The 11,463-nt window shown below is 34.2% G+C and overlaps 1 pseudogene; it reads right to left on the reverse strand.

Annotated features, from left to right (window-relative positions):
* Positions 1-1,124: 1,124 nt before the first annotated feature.
* Positions 1,125-10,985, reverse strand: LOC112750249 (serine/threonine-protein kinase VIK-like; annotated as a pseudogene).
* Positions 10,986-11,463: the final 478 nt, after the last annotated feature.

The raw sequence follows: 11,463 nt of genomic DNA on the forward strand, positions 1-11,463 counted from the left end.
TAATACTTAAATAAATATCTAGATATTTATTTTCACATAACAAGATCATGAGAATTCTAGATATTTTTACAAATATAAAACATAATTAATAATTTAATTAAGATTATCTCAATTTAGCGAGAAAAAAATTGTCTTCCATTTTTTGCCTATGCAAATCCTCCATGGAAACATATGCATGCAGCATGCTGCAAGGGCTGATCCGCATAGTCCTCTATTGAAAGAAACTCCTACATTAAAATTTTGGCGAGGTAAATCTGATTAACAGAAGTCTAAACAAAGATTTGGCAACTATGCTATTTATTTTTTGGAGAAGTATAGGGACAACACTCCCACTAAAATCATAAACACCAACTAATAATTATTAATTTAATTTTTTTTTTAAATTAAAATTTGAATAATCATCCGAAAACATATTTTGAATAACAAGGATTAGCAAAATACCCGCCCCCATAATCACGTTTTTCCCTTTCCAGTCAACAACCACAAACCCTTCCTCCCACACCCACACCACACCCCACCCCTGCTCCCCACAACCCCCCGCCGGACTCTCGCGAAACACCGCAGGCATTCCAGCTCCCACATGCCACACGCAGCCCAACCTCATCGCGCCTCCATCTCGCCCATCGCTGTAGGCAGCCCAGTCTCGTCGCGCCTCCATTGCACCGCTGCAGGCAGCTCAGCTTCGTCCTCCATTTGCACCGCGGGGACTGCCTCTTCCTTCTGCCGCTGCTACTGTTCATCAGGCTTCACGTCGCTGCTACAGGGAGAAGTCGCATCAATGACACGATCGCGGCACCCATCGCATCATCGTCCTCCATCGTGTCCCTCCGCCGCCGTCGGTCTTCTTTTTCTCCTTCCACGACGCAGGGCGCCCTCCACCTTCCATCAAAGCACAGCCTCCCAGATGTTTAGTTTTTATTGTACATGAACGTTTAGTTTTTATTCTACACGGATATTTCGTTTTTATTATATATGAATGTTTCTTTTAAATTGGATGGATGTTACATTTTATTGTACATGGATGCTTTTTTTTGCTGCGTTAAAGTCCGGTGATGCCGGCAACTTTGATGGGAAAGGAGAAAATAGGTTAATGGGAAAGGAGAAAATGTAATTGAGCATAAGGATGGATAATATGTTTTTTTCATTTAGTGGACCTATAGTGCAGCCCATTGTTTACATTATTTACATTTTTTGTTGTCTATCTAGCAGAACCGGTTGAATGAAACCGTCCAAATATTTTTATAAGAGAAATCAAACTCAGAAACTTAAAAAAAAGCCATAAACAATTCAAGATATCCTGCTTGCTCATTGTAGTAGTATACAAACCTCGAGAATTTGTTGGTTTTCCATGTTGGCTATATTCACAAATCCTGCAGGCGGTGGCGAAGTTATTCCGTAATTGAAAATAATCATGAGTCTCTTGACCTTTGAATGTTCCCATAGTTTATGAAGAGAACAAATGCCAGTGATGCTCTGAAGGTTTTTCTTTGATCTTCTCAAGCCGTTTAAGGATATCTAGGAAGGAAGGTCTTTGAGTCATGTCACCAGCCCAACAAAGCTCTATTAACCTGAGGGCATGCAAGGTCAAACTTCATCTTCTGTGATTACAAATTATTACAAGTCCAAAGATGCTCTGTCAAATAGTTAATATGCATGAGCATACATGATAGATATGATTCTAACATTTGATAACTTAATTTCCAGTGATCAGAATATGAGAGAGATCGTATTTAAGCTAGTAACACTAGGAATGCAGGATATTATCGTTAGACAAACAAGCAAGGGTAAATCATGTTTTTTTTTTTTTGTCTCCCATGATATCCTCCCGCCTGAGAAACCAAGAATTAATCCGTCACATATCGAAATTCCATTAAGAGTTTGCTGCATGCACAAGACAAGATTTAAACCCCACACTTACTTAAGCGGATTAATTATCTACCTATTAAACCAACCCATGTTGATTAGGGTAAGCATAAGTTTATCATAGTAGTCTACAAAGTAGTTGGCGACAAGACCATAATTTCTGTTTTCCTTAATCTCATTAAGAATCCGACTATCAAGGGCCGAAACATCATATTAACACTATTAAGAGGATTCTTAGCTAGTAAGATCAAGATCAAGAGTGATTTATATCAAAAAAGCATATAGGAAGCCTGCAAAAGAAGAAAAAGAGAAATTGGATGAACAAAGATTTAAAATGACTTACTCTCGTAGTTCAGGACCATAACCTTTCGCTCGAATAATTGGCCTGTGTCCCTCAGCCACATGCTTGGCTCCCTCATAAGGTTCTAAATTTGTAAATGGTGGTTCACCTTCAAGCATCTAATACATAAGAGTATGTCTTTAATTAGAACTGTCTAATTCTATCACACCACAGTATGAAGAAAGCAGAATTACCTCATACAAAATCATAGCAAAGGAGAACACATCAACCTTCTTGTCATATCTCCGGTGTTTGAAAACTTCAGGAGCCATATAGCGATCTATATTTTTATTTTTATTTTTCACAGCAGAAAGAAGAAACTTTAGGCACTGCATGTAATGATTATTATTTGATTGGAAAATTCTGCACAGACTCCCTAACTCTATCTCTGTAAAATAGACACTGATCTTTTTTAGATGAAAGGCTAAACTTTCCACAACTTTTAAATGGACCCTTCATACATAGTTGAAGAAAACCTTTCACCATATGACTTTTATGTATTGATTGCACATGATAAATATTTTTAGAAAACATTTTTACTTCGCTTCTAATACCGTTTTTCTAAATATTATTCTATATTTTCTATTTGGTTGAATATAATGTTGGCCCCTCAAAATACTGGGAATTTCGCTTTCGATTCCTTTAACCAAACAGGTTTAGGTGCACATATTTCCTAAAGTGTTTGGTTCACGACCATAAAAATATTTTGGTTGGTTTTGTCCTTAATTCCTTATACCAAAGCAATATATTTTCTTTAAGTTCATAAAAACTTATGATAATTAGATTTAGGTCCATAAAAACTGGCTTCCTGAAATCAAATAATCATACTTACTCAAGAACTAAAACCAATTAATGTTAGAAATGTTTGGACCTCAATCAAAGTGAAATTTCTATCGGGGCTAAACCAGATATTGTATGAAATGTTTGAATTGAGAAAAAAAAAATAAAAAAAATGATTAAAAAAAAATCTATAGCGATCAAAACCAAAATTCATAATACAAAGGTAGGGTAGACAAATGCAATTATGCAACCTTACCCCTTGCAAGAGGAGAGGGTATTTCTAGGATTTGCATGTGATGTCAGAAATTAAAAACAACAACTAACTGAACTTATCCTACTAGATTTGATCGGGTACATGGATCAGTCAGCTAGTGCCATATATTCTACCATAAACTATACTTATATTTAGTTAAAAAAAAGGGCTAACTTACCTTCAGTAAAAGACTTAAAAAGGCCATACATGAAATGGTCAAAGGAGATTTATGTGTCAACAGTCTCACTATAGACTTGATATATGATAGGGTGCAATGACGCCGTTTGATCCATGTAGCCGACCCCACTTAGGGAGATAAGGCTTTGTTGTTGTTGATGTATGGAAAAAGTTAGAGACTGTCATATTTATTGATACTTTAGCTAATTAGTACATGGAAGGTTGTACTTTGCACATTTTAGGAAGTTTAAAGACCTGATTGCATGAGATGTAAAGCAAGATAAAGTGCAGAATGTGTCTATGCATTTTTCCCTTATTAATTTAAAGAGTAATGCTTGTTATAACTGACCTTTTTTCAGCCAACATCAGCCAACTTTTTTAAAATTACTTTTTTTATCTTAAATCTAAACCTTAAATCATAAACCCTTAACCCTAAATTCTAAATTATAAATGTAAACTCTAATGTTAACTAATGTTGGCTAATTAAAAAGTTGGTTTCCTATACTTTCTCTAATTTAAGAAAACTAAGAATACTCACAACTTCCAGTTTCACCAGTCATCTTGTACACATCATGAGAACTTTTGACTTTAATAAGCTTGCTAAGTCCAAAATCTCCTACTTTTAAATAGTCGGCACAAGAATTGACCAAAAGAACATTCCTGAAATTTTAGGGGGAGGTAAAAATTCAACATGTAATGAATATAGATATAAATTCCAGCAACATAAATCTGGATGACATTAAACATAGTATGTGGCATGTCAGCCATTTAAGATAATATAGTCTTCAATATATAAGATAGAAATCACCATGTTACCTTGGCTTGAGATCTCGATGAATTATAACATTTGGTTCACTGTGAAGATAGGCCATCCCTCTACAAACAACATTCACGAAATAAAGGTTACAACAATGGTTAATTTCAAAATGAACGAAAATAGAAGACACGAGATTAAAATTACTGTTGTCACAAACTCAACATGTTATTTTAATTGATTTTTTCATTTTGCTTATGTCAAAGTGGATACACATTACAAATCTATGGGATATACAAAATATTGTCCAAGAAAAAAGGGTGACTTGTGCACGATACTCTCGATGGGTATGAGGAGGGTAAATATTTGCAGTCTTAATCCACATCTGCACTTAGATTTTTCTTGAGATTTCTTGGCAGCTTCAAAAGTGGCTTTCGGAATGTTTTTGAGAAGCACGTTACAGGCTCAGGATCTTCTTTCATTCATCCAAGTGTAAGGTCCTTTGAAAGATTTGAAGAGCAAATTGCCACAGTTTTCAACATTTCTTTCCTGACAACTTTGGTGGAATGGATAAGTGAAAGTAATTGTATTATTGTTGTAGTGTCAATGGCGAATCTCTGAGAAGCATAGAAGGATTATACTAATAAGAAGTGTCATAGCCTTAGAGCTCCTCTACTCTCTAATAATCTATTGCAAATGATCACTCACACCTAAGTAATACTTTCTACCTTTGCTTTATGGTTAGTAATTCCTAGCTACCTTATGGGTCCTAATAGTAATTCCTTTGTTTTGCTGTATTCTTGTTCTTCTATTATCTATCAGAAACAAAATAATAAAAATAACAAGTGTAGGAAAATTCAGGTATGATATCATACCTGGCAATATCCATGGCAAAGTTGATCGCTGTTGAAGTACTAAGTGAACTTTTAACCTTGAGGTACCTATGAAGATCACCCTACAAATGGCACGAACTAGCAGTAGTAAAGTTTAACCTCAAAACTTGAGACTGCAAATGCTCAATACGTCAGAAACTAGGTGTCGAGTGGTGAAGCAGTATTATCAACAATCACATACCCCTCTTAGATACTCAGTAATCAACATTAGAGGCTTCCTATCAGTAACAGCTCCAAGGAATTGAACAACATTAGGGTGGCGAAGTTTCACTAGCAAATTAACCTCATGCCTGAAGTCCTGACTGCATAAAAAGTTAACAATAGAGAACAGAGGATAAGTAACCGACTGACACATGACACAGCAGAGAAACCTTGGACAGAAAAGTATAATTTATTATAAAAGAAATACAAGCTCAATTAATTTGAGGTCCATTTCTAACTCCCCTCTATACCACACTTTGCCTTTGATTTTTATTGATAAACAGATAAAAGTATACATGCTTTAGAACAATTCATTTTTCTCCCCAGGTGAAGTAGGTTCAACAAGAATAAAAAATCATCATATGGGCTAGATAAAGTAATGACTTGAAATTATTGTCAATTGGCCAGGGTCAAATTGTATTTGTCTAAACATAAAAGAAACAATTTGATACAATCCAATTGTAAGGTACCAGACTTAAGTTCCGGATTGGGAGTATCGAGTTTATAAGGCTATGAACTTTTAAAAAAAAAAACTAATTAGGTGCTGTGATTGTCCCAGTATTCTTATCATTCATTAGAATGCAGAGGCCACCAAACTAACAAACCGTAGAAATTACAATCTTACATCACCAGTCTATCATCTGAAAGAGCTGGAAGAATGCGTTTGACAGCAACAGGTGTTCCACGCCAATGAGCTCTTAAAATCTCACCAAAAGATCCCTTCAATAAAGATACATCCTTAATAAGTTTACATCTCATCATTGGTATAAATGCAGAGTATTAGTGAAATTATAGAAGCAGAAAAAGAAAAAATAGAAAAGTAGGAACAAAGAAACATTGTACTGAAAGTAGAGTAAGCTAATGTAAACAAATTTGTCTATCTTTTATTAAAAAAGAAAAAAAAAAGAGTCAACTTTATCCAATGTTTTAAATGGACAGATTCCTTTTGATAATCATCCAACATGAAAAACCAAGACTGATAGAAGTTAAAGTGAAATAAATAAATCATATTTTCACCACGAAGGTTGGTTATGCCAGACCTTACCAATAAAATATAAAATTCATGACGTGCGTCATGATAGAGTTGATTTATGAGTAGCAATTCCGGACGCACAACCCTACCACAAGCTTAATTATAAAAGAAATACAGGTCCCCTATGAAAGAAATACAAGCTCAAAATTTTTTAGTAACAATTCCAGACTCACAATCCTACCACAACAAATAGCTGTCACAAGTCACAACACAGTGAGAATTACTAATTTGTTGGTAGGATCATGATACGACATGAAGGAAACAGAATACCTTTCCAATACAAATTGAATTCGAGAAGTCCAGCTCTGTAGGGTCAACTTCCCAATCACACTTGTTAGGCAATGGGGGTGGAACAGGCCTATGTTCTAAATGACTTCCATTTTGGCCCTGTATCATCAAAGATAATACTCTGACATCCCCAACAGTAGGCATCCATCAGAATTTAAGGATCCTTTGTAAAGCAATCTTGGGTAAGCATGTATGATGGTTAATTATTACAAAAGAGCAAGATCTTAAAACTGACTGCAAACTTCAACGGGAAACATTACTATTCCAGAAAGTATAGTGTGTCAAATATCAGGGAAAGCATTAAAGTAAATACTGATCAGAGCGATTATTCAAGAATTACATTCCACAACAGATTTTATACAATGATCCTAGAAGCACAGGAAGTTTAAAAGGAACTAGCAGACGTTAATAACCACATATTTTCACAAATATGAAAATCATTTTTGTTTTAAAAGAATTTGTAGTATAAGTGCTATATAATATTTATTAAATTTAATATTCACAGCTAAGATTTTATTAACTTGTCATAGAGATTTTACACAATTAGATACACTGATTATAAATTAGATTGATCTGAATTTATTTTAAATTAATTTGATATTGAAATTCGAATCTTTAAAATAGACCGGATAAGAGCACAAATCTAATTAATACTAACTCATACCCCCATAAATACATGAGGGTTTCATGTCAATAAAACTCTGGAAAATGCAACTCTAAAGAAGAGTACCGAATTTTTCCAATTCGTTACAATTATAAGTGCACTTTTATTTTTGTTACATTACCAACACATTTTAAAACGAATAAATAAAAAGACCTATTCTCTCCCTTTAATAAAAAAAAATTATTTTCCACTTACAAGCGTTTTTTCCATACAAGTATTTACAAGTCATTTATATTCACACGCATTTTTATTCACGCATTCCGTGCCATTACTGCACGTTCTTCTTCTTTTTCTTGTTACTTCTTCTTCTTCTTCTTCGTTATTTTTCTTTTTCGTTACTTTTCTCTTTCTCCTCCATCATCAGTTATCTCGTTGTTGAAGATAAAGAGTAATTCAGGTTCAGATTGTCAATTGAACCAAAATGAAATTGATTATTGTTTTGAATTCAATCAAGTGACTGAGGTGTGGTTAAATTCAGAAGAAAAAAATGTAGCATTAGAGGAAACATTTTTCTGTATTTGCAGCAAATTTGGGTGTAACACGAAGATATTTGGATGTATTTTAAGAATTTTGGGTATATTTTTATTCAGATAAGTTCTGCATAATTCAAAATTCTTCCTCTTCCTCCTCTTCATCTCCTACTTCTTCTTCTTTTTTTTTTTCATCATCATCACCATCTTCTTCTTCTCTTCTTATTCATCTTTTTCTTTTTGTTTTACCTTTTCAAATTTCTTCTTATTTTACTTTCTTAACAAGAATCAAAACAAAAAGAATCAAATAAAAAAGAAGAAGAAACGCATAATGCTCCAAAATTACATGGAAGAGGATGAACTTACATTCATTTAACAAAAAAAAAAGAAATAAGAAAAAAAAAGAAAAAATGCAGCATTAGAGGAAACATTTTTCTGTATTTGCAGCAAATTTGGGTGTAACACGAATATATTTGGGAGAACACGAAGATATTTTGGTGTATTTTAAGAATTTTGGATGTATTTTTATTTTGAAAAATTCTGCATAATTCAAAATTTTTTCTCTACCTCCTCATCTTCTCCTACTTCTTTTTTTTTTCATCATCATCATTATCTTCTTCTTTTTTTTTCTTGTTCATCTTTTCCTTTTTGTTTTACCTTCTCAAGTTTCTTCTTGTTTTACTCTCTTAAAAAGAATAAAAACCAAAAAATCAAACAAAAAGAAGAAGAAAAACATAAATGCTGCAAAATTATTTGGAAGACGATGAACTTACATTCATTTAACTAAAAGAAAGAAAGAAATAAGAAAAAAAGAAGAAGAAAAAAATGCAGCATTAGAGAAATATTTTTTTGTATTTGCAGCAAATTTGGGTGTAATACTAAGATATTTGGGTGTAACACGAAGATATTTGGGTATATTTTTAGATTTTTGGGTGTATTTTTATTCTGATAAGTTCTGCATAATTCAAAACTCTTCCTCTTCCTCCTCCTCATCTACTACTTCTTTCTCATCTTCTTATTTCGTTTTCTTATAATTCTTTTTGGGAGAAAAAATCAAACAAAGAAAAAAAAATACATAATGTTGCAAAATCAATAGAAAGAGGAGGAGGCAAAAAATGTAACAACAATAACAACAATAAAAAGAACCACAATGAGAATGAAATATGCGAAAAAGAAGAAAAAAGTATGCGAAGAAAAAGGAGGAGGAATACAAAGAAGAAGGAGAAGAAGAAGAAGAAGGAGAAGGAGGAGGAGGAGGAGGAACGTGAAATACAAATGTTGAAGAAGAACCGTTTCTTATTTCGCATTATTCAAAGTTGAGAAAGCGCGTGTTTACACGCTCTCTAAATTGAAGATTGTTTTTGTTAGATTTAGGCTAACTTGTATAGCTTTGTATGTCAAAAATATTTGTATGTACAATAAGTCTCTACAAATAATTGTAGTTACATTAATTTTTAAAAAATAAAAAAAGTAAAAGTGATAATTATTTTTAAAATAATTACAGTTACGTAATCTTTTAAAGAATAAAAAAGTAAAAACGACCGTTATTTTGAAATGGAGGGAGTAACTGACTCATGCATATCATGATTCACGAATCATGAGAGTCTAGGGATGTCAATGGAATAGAGTACGAGTGAGGGATGTCTCTCTGCTCCCCATTCCCATCCCTAGATTTGCTCCTCGTCCCGTCCCGATTTTTTGTCCTGATTTTTCGCCATGAAAAAATATTGCTTTCCATCTCCATTCCTCACATGACTCTATTTTCTACGAGGATCCCATTTTCCTTCTCTCTGATAGTTCTTACTAATTATTAATTTCTATAGGAATAGAGCTGAAAGTATTCATCTTACACAAAATAGCAAGATTTTACACAAAAGGTATAAATGACAAGATGGTAACTTCTTTTGAAATGATGCAGTAAGAGACGTCGCGACGAGTTAGAACACAGAGCAGTAGACGAGGTGGGGGACACAGCAGCAGAGAAGAGAATGGACACAATGATAGAGTTGTGGAAAGGAATACCACGAATATAAAAAACGACGCGGGAAGAGTGATGGAACAATGAGGGGTGATAATGCGGTGAGACGGGAGAGTGGCGAGGAGGTGGCTGTAAAGAGATTGGATGGAGTATGAACGACGCTAGGAATCTATGAATTAAAGAAGGTTTATGGAAATGAGAATTACGAATTTTGGGTTTATATATATATATATAGAATGTAAAAAAACTAAAAAATATATATGAGAAATAAACTATAAAAGACAATTAAATAAATTTATAAATTTCAGAGATTAGCGGGAACAAAACAGAGATTCTCGCTTAAAAAAATTTTTCACTGTCAGATCTCTAATCGGAATAATCCCCGCAGAAATTCCCGAATTTTGCCATCTCTTCAAGAGTCTCATTAATCTGGAATTCCGTTTTCGACTCCCATCCTCATCCCTAGTTAAATACCCTTAAAAAACTCACATAATCAACCAAAATAGCAGCAATCAAAACAAATGGCGCACATTGCCATGAAAACCTATCTACACAAATTTCACATGGAACTATCGTGTTCCTTTAATCCTCCTTTTTTTTTTGGGTTTCCAAACCAAAAGATGAATGCAGAAGTAGGAAATGCAACTTACGTAAGACAATCCTCCACGTAACTTCAAAAGCACAATCACTGAATTCCTCTTTGCTCCTTCCGCATCAGCCAGGGGCTTTCAATCCAAAATAACACCACAAATTTATGAATATTCTGATCTTACATAAAATAAACCTCACAAAATTAACACCAAATTTCAACAAGACAGAGTATCGCGAGAAAGAGATAGAGAGAGTAATACCGTGTTTCTCCATCGGTCTTGGGCGTTGACGTCAGCACCAAACTCTATGAGGCAGCTGGCAACGTCGGCCCAGCCGTGGAGGGAGGCCACGTGGAGGGGCGTTCGGTTGTCATAGTCACGTGCATGCACGAGGGAGGGATCCTCTTCTAGAAGCTTCCGAACCGCCGCGGCGTCGTTATGGTGCGAACTGCGAATGCCAGTGAATCAGCGACGTCCTGCTCACCCGTTCCTTCTCCTTAGCCTTCTCTCTGTTCGACGCGGACGTGTCTCCGTCGGAGGTGGTGTCCATCGCCGATCAAGATAGAGAGGACGATCGATATTACAGTTATGTTAGGCGGAGTGGTGGCTTTTTTTGTATTTTATTTTTTGAGCAGCGGAAATTGGTTAGTACGAAATCAATGTGGAAATCAAATTCAAATGAGATTTTGATGAGAAATGAATTTGATCTAGTTTCTTTTGTGATGAAACTGTGATTGTGAATATGTTGTTTCTCTTGTCCATTATTGGTCTTCAACTTTTACTAATTCAACCGAATTTTTATTTTCGCTTCCTTCGCCACAGAGAAATTATTAGTTGCTCCATCCAATTAGTTTGTGGCATCAGGAATTCAGGATAGAATTTATTTTTAACCAGTGTTTTTCCACATCTTTAAAAACTATATCCACTTTGTTTTGACATTATACACTATAACAAAAAATTAAAAAATCTATACAATCAAATTATTTTTACAAAAAAATTATATGAAAAAAAAGTTCCTATCAATTAAATTAGAGAAAATTTCACTCCTTTTCCTTAAGAGATGCTAAAATAATACTCCCTTTCCCTCTATTTTATAAATATACATTCTCCTCCCTTCTAACTTTTAAAAAACCTCTTCTTTAATCCATTTTAAATTTTTGGTGTTAACTAATCTTAACT

The sequence above is a fragment of the Arachis hypogaea genome, chromosome 15 (assembly GCF_003086295.3).
Source record: "Arachis hypogaea cultivar Tifrunner chromosome 15, arahy.Tifrunner.gnm2.J5K5, whole genome shotgun sequence".
Lineage (NCBI taxonomy): Eukaryota > Viridiplantae > Streptophyta > Magnoliopsida > Fabales > Fabaceae > Arachis > Arachis hypogaea.